Source organism: Balaenoptera physalus (genome assembly GCF_965194825.1).
Source record: "Balaenoptera physalus genome assembly, chromosome: 1".
NCBI classification, from domain to species: domain Eukaryota; kingdom Metazoa; phylum Chordata; class Mammalia; order Artiodactyla; family Balaenopteridae; genus Balaenoptera; species Balaenoptera physalus.
In genome coordinates this window covers 188,804,796-188,820,085 of record NC_138882.1, presented here as the reverse complement: position 1 = coordinate 188,820,085, position 15,290 = coordinate 188,804,796, and the positions used below count along the sequence as shown (strand labels likewise).

General features: G+C 42.0%; 1 protein-coding gene and 1 pseudogene across 3 annotated transcripts in view; one reads left to right on the top strand and one right to left on the bottom strand.

Moving 5' to 3' along the window:
• Positions 1-582: 582 nt before the first annotated feature.
• Positions 583-15,290, top strand: part of NMNAT1 (nicotinamide nucleotide adenylyltransferase 1) — a 28,046-nt gene continuing 13,338 nt past the window's right edge. The window contains exon 1 of one of the 2 annotated variants that reach the window (XM_082461411.1): positions 583-850. The gene's annotated coding sequence lies outside the window, so the exon portion shown is untranslated. Of the gene's footprint in view, positions 851-1,319; positions 1,405-15,290 lie in introns of those variants that run through there. The other variant, XM_082461410.1, reaches the window with a different exon arrangement.
• Positions 7,525-14,868, bottom strand: LOC309660718 (annotated as a pseudogene). Its single transcript, XR_014268817.1, has 6 exons — positions 13,515-14,868; positions 11,979-12,041; positions 10,893-10,972; positions 8,869-8,999; positions 8,380-8,446; positions 7,525-8,129 (listed from the first exon to the last, which is right to left on the bottom strand). The product of XR_014268817.1 is annotated as an uncharacterized misc_RNA (transcript).

The window sequence follows — 15,290 nt, the reverse complement described above, 5'->3', positions numbered from 1 at the left end:
GGGCGGGAGGGGGTGTGGAGGAGGAGGAGAAACCCGTTTTCCTTTTCGACTGTGCCTCTGGCAGTCTTTCTGAGGATTTTTCTAGTGAGGCCGAGAGTGTTATTCAGGAAAACCCCGCACCCGGATCTGCCTTGAAGGAAGTTGTCATATCCAAAAGCACGGAAAAGGAGCGCATACATTTTCCCGGCTGGAAGTCAGCAGCGTCTGGACCTCAACCATCCGGACGCGGTCAGGGAGCAGCCCCGATCACAGCCCCAAATCCCATCTCCCACCGGGGAACATGAAGCTCCCGCATTTGGGTCCTGCGGCGGCCGGCTCGACTAGGCCCGACTGCCACCAGAGGTCGCCGGGAATCCGCTGCCCCCGAAACTCTTCCGCTTTTCCCAGACCAGAAACCGAACCACCTCCTCAGGCCCTCGGGGTCCCTTCTCCGCCTCCACCCACCACTCGGTCCCAGAGTTCGGAGCCAGGGGCCCCGCCTACCTGAGGGGCCCCGCTCGGCGGACGCGTACAAGAGGAGCACTTCCGTCAGACGCATGCACTTCCGGCCTCCTGGAGCCAATGAGGGCGCGGTCGCGGGTGTTACCCTCATTAGCATCCGGGCTGCGGGGCGTCTCTCGGAGGGCTCGGGCCCGTCCGCCCTGAGGAGGGGCTAAGTCCCCTCCCCGAGCTCTTGAAAAACCCGCCTGTGGTGGAGTCAGCTCAGGACTGCTTAGGGTCTTTGAGGGTCAGGTACAACTGTCCCTGAAGCTAGGTCACATTCAAGTTTGGAACAGGGAGTCTTGCCCCTTCATTCTTTCTGTTTCTCTCTGTGGAACCGAAAACCTCGGTAAATTTGCCTTTGGAACAGGTGAGTTCACCCTGGAAAAAAAAAAAAAATCCTTTTCTAGAGGCTTCTTGGGCTTGGCGGGGCACTTCTCTTTTTTCTGAAATCCTTAATTTCCAAATCTATAAAAGACTAGATCCACGTTCCTGGAAGCGGGACACTCACTCCTCTTGAGAAGGAGACTGCTAGCTGTTGGCAACAGTCTAGAAGTTACTCAGAAATTAGGTGGAAACCATTTTCAGATGTTCCCAGCCCATCTCCTTGAAGTCATTAGTCCACAAGACGACATCAGGGTTTCCGGCGGAATTGTTTCTCAGATGTTGTCTTTAAAGTTAATTCTATTTCAGCTGCCCAGGACAAACTTCCAAGATTACTGTAGAACTCCACCAGAAGGAATTATTTGTCCAATCATAGAATTTCTTAATTTATCACCGTAAATTGTTTCTCAGAGTTACAATTTGCATGTGAAACCACTTTTCTAAGTCCAACTTAGAGAAGACTGTTGACACACCAGTTGGAATGGTTCCAATAGCCTATCTTGCAAAACGCTTCAGATTCACAGAATATCCTTTGTAAAAGTAAGTGGCTGTCATGTTAATATAATTAGCTCTAATTTTTGACATGTGAATATGTGTGGAAGTGTCAACGTTTTTGTGTAATATCGAACTCTCAGTGACAAATAGTTAGGGCCAGTGCCACACAAAACAAAACTGGAAAATATACTTCTTTCATCATTTGAAGAACTTGCTGAATAAACATTTTCTCACTGTGTTCATCCCCTAATTTTGATGATGATAATAAGGTGTTCTATTTAGGCATTTATGTTGGTTTTAGTGTGTACAGTCTTAGAAGTGGTGGAGGAAAGGCCTCACCATACGTGCGTTGTATTTGCCAGCTGTTTCTCGGTGACAATCTGATTCAGCGGTTCTATGCTGAGAGTATTCTTACATACCTTGAGTTCTGTTTAGAGCTAATGGATAATGAAAATGTATTCCTAGTGCATAGACAAGAGAAACTGGTTTGGGTTCCAGTTCTCAAACAAAAATAGAATCCAAGCCTGGAGGGGGAATAGGGAGGGAAGAGAAGATGTTGGGAAAAGAGGAATGAATATTAGGTAGGTAGTCACAGGAGAGAGCATTGGGGAAGAAGCTCAGAACTGGGAGTCATAACTGGAAAACCAGATAAATAACTACTTGGCAGCTGGGAAGGTTAAGGACACCTCAACCTGGACTTGGGATGGGAGTCCAGAGAGCACTAGTTGCTCCAACTAGGTAGGGAAAATGCAGGGGCAGATGAAACTTGAGTGGCTAATAAGAAGTACCATGAGCCAAAGGCGCTCTGAATGCGTGGACCTCTTTCTAATGTCTACCAGTAGATAACGTACCATTGTAAATCTTGTGTCACGGTTAAGAGCATGAACTTTTAGAGTCAAGGTTGTTACACAAGCTGTGAGATCTTGAGCAAGTTAATCAACCTCTTTCAGCTTAAGTTTCCTCATGTGTTAGGAAAAAAAAAAGAGATAATAGTACCTACTTCGTTGGAGTGTTGTAAGGATCACATGAGTGCTTAGTATATTGCTTGGCACACAGGGAGAACTCAGTGAATGTCACTGTTGTAGTTGTCACCATCATTATAGTTACATTAGCATAACTGGATATTTATTTATGAGAAACAAGTCCATCCAAAGAGAATGGGTGAATGTATTGCCATTCAGTGAAGAGCACAGGAGAAAAAATAAGGATTCCATAGCAGGAACCCTGAAGCTTTCTGCCTTTCTGTTGTCAGTTTCCCCCGCCCCAGGCAACCACTGATCTGTCTTCTGTCATTATAGATTAAATTCTTTTCTAGAATATCATATAACTGGAATCATATAGCATGTTCTTTTTTGTATCTGGCTTCTTTCACTCAAAATAACGTCTCTGAGATTCATCCATGTTATTTGTATCAGTAGTTTCTTCCTTTTTATTGCTCAGTAGTATTCCATTATTTGAGTATAATAATAATAAACTTCATTCATTCATTCATTTCTTGATTAACATTTGAGTTATTTCCAGCTTTTGGCTATTACGTATAAAGCCAAACCATACAATTCTTTGTGTAGACGTATGTTTTCATTTCTCCCCATTATTTTTAAGCTATGCTCTTAATTTGTACCTAAAATCCTTTCTTTGTGACCTCCTTAAGGACCTTTCTCCATCAATTATTAGCTTTCTTGCAGGTTCTGTGGCTTCCTAATTGTGCTTTTCCCTCAACCAACCAACATTCTAATTCTATTCTTCAAAAAAAAATCAAATCAAATAAACAGCCTTCTTTTAACCATGATATCCCCTTTAAGGTAGTCTTTAGTGTCTCTGGGTTTTACTGCCAGGTTCTAGTCTCTCTCTTTTTCTGTCTACCTACTAGATCTCCCTACTCGGATGTCCTGTTTATACCTCAAGTTCAGCAGCACCTTTAAAACCGTAGTGTGTCTCTTTATGCCTTGCCTCCATACCTCCCAACCTGTGCGTCCCCTAATAATCTCTTTGTTGACTCTCGGCACACCATCTAAGTGGTCACTTAAGTCAGAAATCTCCCTTCACCTCCTTCCCTCCTCCATTCACTCAGCTCATCTACTTGTAAACCCTTGACACCATCCCTCCTGTTATTACCCTTCATTATCTCTCACCTGGACCAGTGGAGCTTTACAAACTTTAAGATGCATACAAATCACCTGGGGATCTTGTTAAGATGCAAATTTTGATTCAGTAGACCTAGGGTAGGGCCTGTGGTTGTGTATTTCTAACCGGTTCCCCGGTGATGCCCACGCTGCTGTTGCATTGTGTCTCAGTCACTCTCTTGGTAAATGTCATCCAGTCTCACGACTTTAAATACCATCTATATGCAGAAGACCCCAAATCTAGTAAATCTCTCGTCCTGTCCCCTGAACTGGACTCTGTTCTGTGTTACCTACTTAACCCCACTATTTGCATATTTAATAGACATCCCAAACTTAACTTCTTTATAAACTGAACTACTGATCTTTTCCCCTAAACCTATTCCATGGCCATCTTTCTCTCCTCAATTAAAGGTAACTCTAGTCTTTTAGTTGCTTAAGCCAAAAATTTTTGGAGTCATTCTTGACTCCTCTTTCTGTCGCAGCACACATTCCATCCATCAGCAAATCACATTGGCTCTACCTTTATATCTAGAATCAAATGACTTCTCAACACTTCTGCTGCTACCACCCTGGTCCGTGTCAGCATCAGCTCTCACCCGGGTTACAGCAGTAGCTTCCTATCTGGTCTCCTTTCTTCCACCCTATTTCCCACTACATTCTGTTGTCAGCTTTAGCAGCCGGAGAGATCCTTTGAAAATATGTTTGGTCATGTCACTCCTCTGCTCAGAAATCCTGCAATGGCTCCCTTTTACCGCTGATGACATCTACCAATACTCCTTCCCTCTGTTAACTCCTGCTCAGCCCTTCTGATCTCGCTGGAGACCCTGGAACAGGACAGGCATGCTTCTGCCTCAGGGCTTTTGCATTGTTTCCTTTGCTTAGAACATTTTTCCTTCAGGTGTCTGCATGGCTCACCCCCTTGTCTCCTTTAATTCTTTGCTCAAATGTCACATGGTGAGACCTTTCCTGACCACCCTATTTAGAATTCCAACACTCCTTATCCTCTTGCCTTGCTTTGTTTTACTCAGAGCCCCATTATTTAATATGCCATTATACGTATGCATTTTTTAAAAATAAATTTATTTATTTGTTTGTTTTTATTTTTGGCTGTTGGGTCTTCGTTGCTGCATGCGGGCTTTCTCTAGTTGCGGTGAGCGGTGGCTTCTCTTCTTGCGGAGCACGGGTTCTAGGCGCGCGGGCTTCAGTAGTTGTGGCGTGCGGGCTTCAGTAGTTGTGGCACATGGGCTCAGTAGTTGTGGCTCACGGGCCCTAGACCGCAGGCTCGGTAGTTGTGGCGCAGAGGCTTCATTGCTCACGGCATGTGGGATCTTCCCGGACCAGGGCTGAACCCTGCGTCCTGTGCCTTAGCAGGCGGATTCTTAACCACTGCGCCACCAGGGAAGTCCTGAGAATTATTTCTTAAGTGCACTGATATATTACTCCCTATTTAAGCCCTCTAAAACATCCCCAGTCCCTACAGGATAAAATCCAAACTCTGAGGGTGGGGACACCCTAAAACAATCTTCCAACAGTTCCATATTAACTTAGAAAAAATTATAGTAAAGTAGAAAAAGGAAGAGCATTCTTTGTGGAATTTTTTGACCTTTCTCCAATGAAATGTTTAACTATGACATATGTCTAATTAGGAATTCCATTTTTACATATCTTTATTTTTAATATAAGTAGAAAATATATATTGAAGACTAATGGTATATTGAATATACCCAAGCTTTCAGATTAGATGAGCATTTAGAAATTCAATATTCAATTCAATTCAATTAGTAATTAGAAAGTTTTCACTTCTAGGGTTTAGCAGCTGAGGAAAAAGTAGGGTGAAGACTCACTTTAAATTTGTTTTTTAAATTTTAAATGGAGAGTAGTGGGCTTCCCTGGTGCCACAGTGGTTAAGAATCCGCCTGCCAACGCAGGGGACACGGGTTCGAGCCCTGGTCCAGGAAGATCCCACAAGCCGCCAAGCGACTAAGCCCGTGCGCCACAACTACTGAGCCTGTGCTCTAGAGCCCGTGACCCACATCTACTGAAGCCCACACGCCTAGAGCCCGTGCTCCACAACAAGAGAAGCCACCGCAATGAGAAGCCCGCGCACCGCAATGAAGAGTAGCCCCCGCTCGCCGCAACTAGAGAAAGCCCGCGGGCAGCAACGAAGACCCAACTCAGCCAAAAATAAATAAATAAATAAATAAATTTATTTAAAAAAAAAGGAGGGTAGTGAATGTCAAACATCAAATATTTTTTTTCTTATAGTAAATTTAATGAGTGTAATGCTTAATGTTTTTATTTTCTCAAACTTCCTTAGACATTCTTCCAGAAAGTTGCTCATAGGTGCACATGCCCAGCATTTTGCTTACAACTTCAGAGACTGTACCTCTGAAGCCCAGGTCCCAGATTGAGAACCGCGAAAACAAAGCATCCCCCACGAAGTTGCTCAGCAAAAGTTTTCCACTCGGAGCGAACATGAGTTATAGCAGAAAGTGTTGTCAGTCTGTGAGGGACGATTGCTGATCATGGCTGTCTAAGTTATGAGGGGCTAAAAAATAGCAGTTTTAGAATTTTATACTTTTCACCTGTGTGGAGAAAGAGCATGCTTTGTGTTTCATACGATATCGATAGCATAAAATAAATGTTTCTTAATGAAATTAACTCTGGTGACTTGGTTTTGGAGGAAATGATAAAAGCATAAAAGTGCATGAAAATTCAGTTTTATAGGTTATGGTTTAAGGTGCTGGTTAAATTATGCTTCGAGTTATGCTTATCAATTAAGAAACAGAATTTCGTTTTCCAGAGTTATGTTAAGAATGTTGCATAATTTCAAGGCACAGAAGTACCAAGCAGGGACTTCCCTGGTGGCACAGTGGGTTAGACTCCACGCTCCCAATGCTGGGGGCCCGGGTTCGATCCCTGGTCAGAGAACTAGGTCCCACATGCATGCTGCAACTAAGAGTTCACATGCCACAACTAAGGGACCCGTGTGCCGCAACTAAGGAGCCCTGGAGCCACAACTAAGGAGCACATGTGCTGCAACTAAGGAGCCCGCGAGCCCACCTGCTGCAACTAAGACCCGGAGCAACCAAATGAATAAATGAATAAATTAATTAATTTTTAAAAAAAGAAGTACCAAGCAGCCTTGGTCTTAAGAAGCAGCCTCTTGCATTTAGAAAGAGTCAGTTAAAAATTTCCAACTAGCGAAAAATGGTTGGATTCTGTATGTATTTTGAAGGTGGAGCCATTAGGACTTCCTGATGGGGTGTGGGGAAAGAAAAACAATGCATTTAGGATGATTTGAGGTACTTGACTGTAGCAGCTGGAAGGATGGGGCTGTCATCAGCTGAGATCTTCAAGTAGATCAGGTTTGGGGGTGAGGGGCAAGATAGTTCAGAAAAAAAGAAACTTCTGATAAAAATCCTATCTTGAGATACGTTGACATTCATCTGACATGTTAATATTTGGTTAATGAGGTCTAGAGAATGTAAAAGACTGTGTTATTTTTAGTTTCTGTTAACCATAGTAATAGAATTATTTCAGGGGATTTCACTGTTAACCTATGAGTTACTCGCATTTCTACCTCCTAAGTTTTAGCGCTATGTCTGGAATGTGGAAGGTGCTCAGAAAATGTCAGTGTGGTGGATGGATAGTGTGTTGGTGGGTAACTTCCCCTGCAGCAAGTATCACCTGAACAGAGACGCAGATGGAAAACAGTCATTCCCATTTGTGAAGATCTGTGTCTGTCATAGATGTGTTGGGAGATGTTTGTATTAAACTTGTTCCTTCTGCCAAGAGATACTGTTCTTCCCCTGAAGAAATGGCATTATGTCCACTTACTAAAGACTTTGAGAGCATCTGTATCTAGCTCCTACTTAAAATCCCTCAGAATCTGTGCTACACACAGAACAAGTCAAAAGACAAAGCATCGTGCAGGTCAGTTGGCTATTTTCTCTAGACAGCAGTTGACTGTCATGATGCAAGAGATTGGTGTAGCCCAGGTAGGGGAGATCGTGATGATTTTTACTCTAAAATCTCCCACTGCACTTTTAAAGAAGTGATAGATTGACCTTGTTCAAATATACAGTCTGGATCACTGTGTTCTTTTGAAACTAGACCTTTGTTGATTACTGAGATCTATATTTTTCTTTTTCCTTCTCAATACTTTTATAGTGGCCATCCAGCTGATGCTACTAACTTCATTGAAACAGAAAAGGAGGTTCAGAAAGTCAAAGTACTAACAATCTTGAAAGTATCTAATAGGAGATCCTTACTGGGGCTGAATTTGGTTGTGATGTCGACCCAGTGATTTTGGTTGAACGATTCCTTTTTATCCATTGTCAGTGCTCATTAATGTTGTCACCTGACAGATTTCTTCCCAGTGACTGGTTTTGATGTGCTTCTTGTTGTCGTGGCTCTGATGTTCAGCTGACCACTTCATCTAGGAGTAGCAGGGTGGAGATGGTCACGTGTTTGCTGGCAGTAGTCAGATGACAAGGCTGCTGGAAAAGGCTCAGCCTGCCAAGACATGTATCTAAGGCAGGGGACCAGCAGGGCTCAAATGTCAGCTTCAGACTGTTGATTTAGCATCTGGCCTTGGACAGGTTACACTGGCCAGCCAAGTCAGCCCCAGGCTTGAGCAAAGCACTGTAGGATAAAGAATGGGATCTAATTAAATGGAGTGGAAATAATGTGAGAAGGATGGCTTTTTATATCCCATTCTAACCCTCTCTGCTTTTTCTTTGCTCTTTAAACTCTGTAGCTTCTTGGAGCTCCTGCTTTAAGAGGAGCTATACATTCCCCTTGCAATGTAACAATCCTAGCTGAGCATTTACTTCCCTTGAAGGACTGGTGAGCCTTTAAATAGGTATGGGTTACTTGGGAAGTTTTTGCTTACCTGTAGAAACCACGCTGCTTACTGAAAGCATCACAGACAAGTAGTAAAGTTCAGGAGTCATTTTTTCCTATATTTGGGAGGAAGAAAGCACTGTTAGGAATACTTGTCTTTTAACTGCAATACATATTTTAAATGTTTTTGCTGAAAGGATTTAAACAAAGGCACCAACTTAGCAGGAGATGGAAAGCTTGCTGCTTAATGTGCCAACCCCGTCCAGCAGTTCCTTCCACTATTGATTAATGTCTTAACTTTTTTTTTTAATTCTAGTAAAGCAGACTTCACCCTACAAAAAGAAAAATCTCTCATGGAATTTTTAAACTTTCCCTGTTGAAATGTTTTAACTGTGATGCGTCTACTTAGGAGCTCTATCTCTCCATCTCTATTCTTAGTGTAAATAGAAAATAAATGTTGAAGACTAATGGTGCATTGTATACAGCCAAGCTTTCAGGTTAAGATGAGCCTTTGGAAATTCAGTATTTACAAACGTACACAGTCGGTTGCCAAAAATGTTAACACTACGGTGCAGGCTCCTTCACTGAAGGACCCCACCCCAAATACAGAAAACATCCTCTTCAGTGCCTGTGGGACCGGTTCCATCTGAGTAAGCAGCACGGTAAAACCTAAAAGGACAGCAGAACGGCATCAGTTTACTGGGTTGAATTATCTCAGAAATATATTCCTTTTTTTTTCATTGAAGTATAGTTGATTTACAATGTCTTGTTAATTTCTACTGTACAGCAAAGTGAGTCAGTTATACGTATATTTGTTTCATGTTCTTTTCCATTATGGTTTTTTATTAATTATTAATTTATTTTTATTATTTATTTATTTATTTTTGGCTGCGTCGGGTCTTCGTTGCTGTGCGCGGGCTTTCTCTAGTTGCGGCAAGCGGGGGAGCTACTCTTCATTGTGGTGCGCGGGCTTCTCATTGCGGTGGCTTCTCTTGCTGCGGAGCACGGGCTCTAGGCGAGCGGGCTTCCGTAATTGTGGCACGTGGGCTCAGTAGTTATGGCTCGTGGGCTCTAGAGCACAGGCTCAGTAGTTGTGGCGCACGGGCTTAGTTGCTCCGTGGCATGTGGAATCTTCCTGGACCAGGGCTCGAACCCGTGTCCCCTGCATTGGCAGGCGGATTCTTAACCACTGGAGCACCAGGGAAGTCCGTTCATTGTGGTTTATCACAGGATATTGATTACAGTTCCTTGTTGTTGATCCATCCTATATGTAATAGTTTGCATCTGCTAATCCCAAACTCCCAATCCTTCCCTCCCCCACTCCCCCTTCTCCTTGGCAACCACAAGTCTGTCCTGTATGTCTGTGAGTCTGTTTCTGTCTTGTAGATATACTCATTTGTGTCGTATTTTAGATTCCACATATAAGTGATATCATAAGTATTTGTCTTTCTTTTTCTGGCTTACCTCGCTTAGTATGATAATCTCTAGGTCCATCCATGTTGCTGCAAAATGGCATTCATTTCAAGTCCTATCTTACCCATTTCATTCAGAAATATATTGTTGAATGCAGACCTTAAATAGAAGGTGTTTCCTCATGTATCTACTGTGGAACAAAAGTGCTCAAAACCTAGCCAGGCTAAGGTTATCCTTTGATCGAGGTCATGTGCTTACTATCGGCAATGCTAGTGATAATAACTGTGAGAGTTTTTTTTTTTAATTCCCCCATTATTTCATTTAAACCTTACAGCAAAACTGTGAAGCAAGTATTTTTATCTCCATTTTAGAAATGAGGGCAAGGAAGGTCAGAGAGAAGTAGCAGCTCCTGCTGTTGTGGGATGACTGTTTAGCCTCCCACCAGGGAATTCTCTGGAGACTCTTTCTAGAACCATGTTAAGGCACCCAATAACTTTTTTCATTTTATAAAAATTTAGACATAGTCTTAATTTAAAGTGCACATCACTCTTAAAAGTACATACAAAGGAAAATATAACTAAAATATATTAGTTTAAGGTATTCCTAAAACTTCACATTTCAGAGTCCAACTCTTCTGTGTCATTTTTTGACTTCAATTAGTTGAGGTCCCTGTTTTTCTACCTATATCGTCTCCTTAGTAACTATTTATTGAATGAGTGGATAAATCTGATATTTTTATAAATGTAAAGAATTTTATAACATCAAAACAAGACATTAGTATTTAATTTAATTTGGGTTCATATTCAAGTTGTAGGATGACTAAAAGAGATACTAAGGAACTTTTTAACAATTCACTTCAGGGACTTCCCTGGCGGTCCAGTGGTTAAGATTCTGCTCTTCTACTGCAGTGGGGCACGGGTTCGATCCCTGGTTGGGGAACTAAGATCCCGCATGCCATGCGGCATGGCCAGAAACCAAAACCAAAAAAAGAATTCCCTTCACCTGAATTCTAAACGTGAATTTCTTCTTAGGTTTCAGTCTTTGAGCTCTTGAAGAGCAAGAAGTCCTATCTTACCCGTTTTTATTCTAGTAGTGTCTGGCAAATAGTAGACACTTAATAAGTGCTTGACAGAATGACTGCACACTTACCAATTGTGAAGAAAGTAAAGATGATATTACCAACCAGGTTGGTGAGGAGAGGTTGACTGCAGTATCGAGAAGATCTGGGCCTAAAAATCAATACCCTGGGTCATACATTAATTGATTACTTATTAGTAGAAATCCACGCTGTTAGTGTAACACCAGAAGGCATTGACCCTTGAATTCTAATTGTGGCACTAGGTTCATTTGGCTCCAGGCAACTCACTCCTCTTAAGAACCTTGGTTCCTTTACTGTGACTGCAAATTAATTAATGCTAGCATTAATAAAAATATTATTAAGAGTTATTAATATCTTAATTGGTGGACAAATAATGTTTACCATTTTTCTAATTCATGTTAATTTGATATTTTGGTGAAAAAACATTTTGTGGAAATTCTGGCCTTCTGGAGTAAGGAAATATGCCCTACCACACACAAACCTCTTATAGTAGAAGCTGGCAAGTTTGAATTAGGCTAATTACAAGGAGTATCACGGTTTCCATTCCTTTCCCATCACTTAAGTTTTCAGATTTTTTTTTAGAATTTTCACATTTTTAGAACTGCAGTTTATTTTGAATGTATCAAATTGCATTTGCCTTGTTTGCCCGAAAAAGGTATTAACTGACTTTTTCGGCCAAAACTAATTTCCAACATAGAATCTGAAATAACAAATCAAGTCATAATCTGTTTGAGTGTGCCTGTGTCACCCTCAGCCTTGCAGATGTTAGCTAATGCTAGGCTGTTGGGACTGCTCTCTGGGGAATTCATAAATTGAAACGTCGGTGCTCTCATTGTTTCCCATTTGACCTCTTCTTATGCTAGAAGAAATAACTGTTGATTAAAAGTTAAACTCAAAAAAAAAAAAAAAAAGTTAAACTCAATCTGCCCAAATCCCAGCTCTCCTCACTGTACTGAGATTTGTGACTCTTCAGAGAGGTGAAGCAGGTGACTACCATTGATAATAGGGGCAAAACAATGGGGCAGGCTGCAATTAAACACATAACAGGAGTGGCAGAGGGCACCCGAAACATCTGCACAGGTAAGATGTGCATGCTGAGCTGCCAGGGGAGGGGGCTGGCTGGAGAAAGAACTTACCTCAGCAGAACATAGAACTGGAGGGTCAGAATGGTGATCCCAAACAGGAACACTGTCACTTGGCTGCATGGGACACAGTGAGTTACATTATACATTACTTTTTTAGTGATAAAATGCCTTCAAGAAACCAAATTCAAGTTCTGTTTCATGATAATGTTACACGAAACCACAGAAATAAAAGTTTTAAACATAGCAAAGATGAACTGAGATCCATCCCATTACAGCAAAATTATGTCTAATAATACTTCAGTAAGAATAATAGTTACCATTTATTGAGCTCCTACTATATCACTGTGATTACTGGTCTCTAAGGAATCTTGAGAACCTTGGTTTCTTATTTATTTGTTTATTTATTTGTGGCTGTGCTGGGTCTTAGTTGCGGCATGCGGGATCTTTAGTTGCAGCCTGTGAACTCTTAGTTGCAGCATGTGGGATCTAGTTCCCTGACCAGGATCGAACCTGGGCCCCCAGCATTGGGAGCATGGAACCTTAGCCACTGGACCACCAGGGAAGTCCCTGAGAACCTTTGTTTCTTTACCATGGCTGTAAGTTAATGCCATAAGACAACCCACAAGCAATAGTAAGAATTATTAATGTTCATAATTAATAGACAAATGTGTCACATTTTTTATTCACTTTCTCATTTAATATGCACACAATCCTATGAAATGGGACTGTGGTTTCCCATTTTATAAATGAGGAAACTGAGGCTCAGAAACTTTAAATGTCTAATCTGAGGACAAACACCTAGTAGTAGTGAGCAGTAGAGCTACAGCAGAGGGAGAGCTACAGCATGGTTAGGACCCTATGGCCCTGTACTGTGCTCGCTCTCCCTCCAGCCAGGTGGTTCACACTGAGTGAGTTAACATACCTACCACAACTTACACAACCAAATGAGGTCTGTGGTTGCCGCTCAATTTTGAAATTCTTTTGAGATTACACGTACATAGTTTCCACACATATAGGAAAAATCTTCCTTAACTAATAGTTCTATCTCTTCACTGTAAACTGTTATTCACCTTCATTATTTATTTTATTAATTGGACTTAGCACTGAATGACTTTAGGGTATTTGTAGAAATTAAATCTCCCCTCCAAAGACAAAGATTTACCCCCAGTCAAGGTACTCAAAACAAAAAGCAATTTCAAAATATACCCCCAGACTAAAGCAATGGCACATTGTTAGAACTAGAATATGGTTACATGTTTAAGGTTACTATTTTAAAAGGAATAGTGTTCCTTTAGAGGTGTAAATCTGAGAAGTTGTCAAGTCAATTGCATTAACAGTCGTCAAAATAGATTTAATTATATTGAGCATTCTGAAGTGTGACAAGAAAAGCCAAACAGTTTTTCTTTTAAGTTAATGTTTTAAAAACTGACTAATGTTTACAAAATGTTTCATTAATGTTTACACATCAATGTTTTTGAAACTTAAAGTCAGTGATTTTAAAGTTGAAAGTAAATTTTACTTCAACCTCAGGACAGCCTCAGGAAGCAATGAACTTTTTGCCACAGTGGGCTGAGGAGGGACACTTACAGCCTGAGCTGATGAGATCTTGGCAGCCAGCAGTGCAAGCGGTAGGCTGTGTGAGCCAGACAGAAGTGAATCATGGTGGCCCTGGTCCTTGAGCACCTGGAGCAAAAGGCAAGGAAGACCCAGAACAGTCCCGTTAGAGCTTCCAAACCTCCTCTGCACTCATTCTTCCCCTGCCGAGGCCCCCTTCCCTCCACACGAACCCTTCGGGGATACGGAGGAAGTACTCTCCAATGGAGAGGGGCAGATCCTTGTTCTTTGAAAGCCACTCTAAGCTATGATAGAAGCTCGCTGTAACCTAATTCTTCTATGGCTTTGGGGATCTAAAGTCTAAAGCTGGCTGTGTTAACAGTGAATTAATAGAACTGAGCTGGATATTTGAGACAGGTCATGAATGTGAAAAGAGAGAAAGCTTCCTTTAAGCTGAGAGATCAGCTTCCCCCAGCCCTTTCCCCACCCCTTCCCTTGGGGAGGACCTGGAAACCTGAGCTCACCCCCAAGGTCAGGGAGGGGCTTCAAGCTCTTTGTTCCATCCTTCCCTGCACAGCCAGCAGCTCCCCAGGGGATCTGTACCTCCTGCTCTCAAGCTTACTGTTCTTCCAGCTCACAGCTTAGTCTCCCTGGGGAGTGGTACCTGAAACTTGAGGTGGGTGGGGCTGCAACTGACTGGACTCCAGCTGAATCAAGCCCCTCCACCACGGTCCTTGAGAGCATGCTCAGTAGCTGGCCAGATACCCTGATTTCCCTGTGGGCCCAGGGCCACCCCATAATACCACAGGTACTTTGCATGGGAATTGGGGGGGCAGATAAGGAGTGGGAGGGGGGGAACAAGCCCCAAGTGAATCCTGGTATCATCCTTGGGGTGATAATTGAAAGGTAGGACATTTAAATCATTCTAACCAGTGAACTCATTTTTTTAATGCTGTGTGGAGCATTATTGACCCTTCTCTCCTTTATTTCCTATTAACAATTAGCAGTGTCCCTGTGATCCCTGCCACTGTTTGGAGTAGACCTCAAGTATTTATTGCATAAATGTTTCCTAATTTCCATTCCCACTGACTGTACTTAAATTGAAGCTTTCATTACTTTGTAACTGGCCTTCCTATCTTGTTTTGCCCCTTCCAGTTAATCCAATAGCATCACCATCATCAGTATTATCACTTTCCTCACAAATAACAGCTACCATTTCTTTTAACACTGCACCAGGCACTGTCATAAGCACTTTGCCGTATCATATCATGATCTCTATTTTACAGGTGAGGAAACTTAAGACACAGAATTAAGTGATCAGGTCAAGATCATACAACCATATAAGGATTTTAAACACTCATGTCACCTTATTTTTCTAGAGCATTGTTTTTCTAGAGCCCTGTTGTCACTCCATTGCTCAGAAACCTTCGAAGCTTCCTGTTGTCTAAGGAACTGAAGTTCACATTCCGCAACTCCTCAGCCAGAAGGGCTCATTTCCAATCTACACAGCTCCAATTTATCTCGAATTTTTCTTTTTTGGTGAGAGAGAACCTAGGAGTCAGGAAACCTAAATTCTAGCCCTGGTTCTGCCACTCACTAACTTTGTCTCATGCGAGCATAAAATCTGAGCAAAAGTAAGTTGGTCAAACTAGCAATTGGGTCTGAACACAATTGGGCTACAAATAAATGGTCCTGATACAGGTCTTTTGAGTGTTGGCAAGACTTACAGGTACACAGTGAGATGTTTTATAGCCTTAATTTCCAACTCATTCTCAACTTATTATTTCTTCGAGATGTTTGTAATAGTGA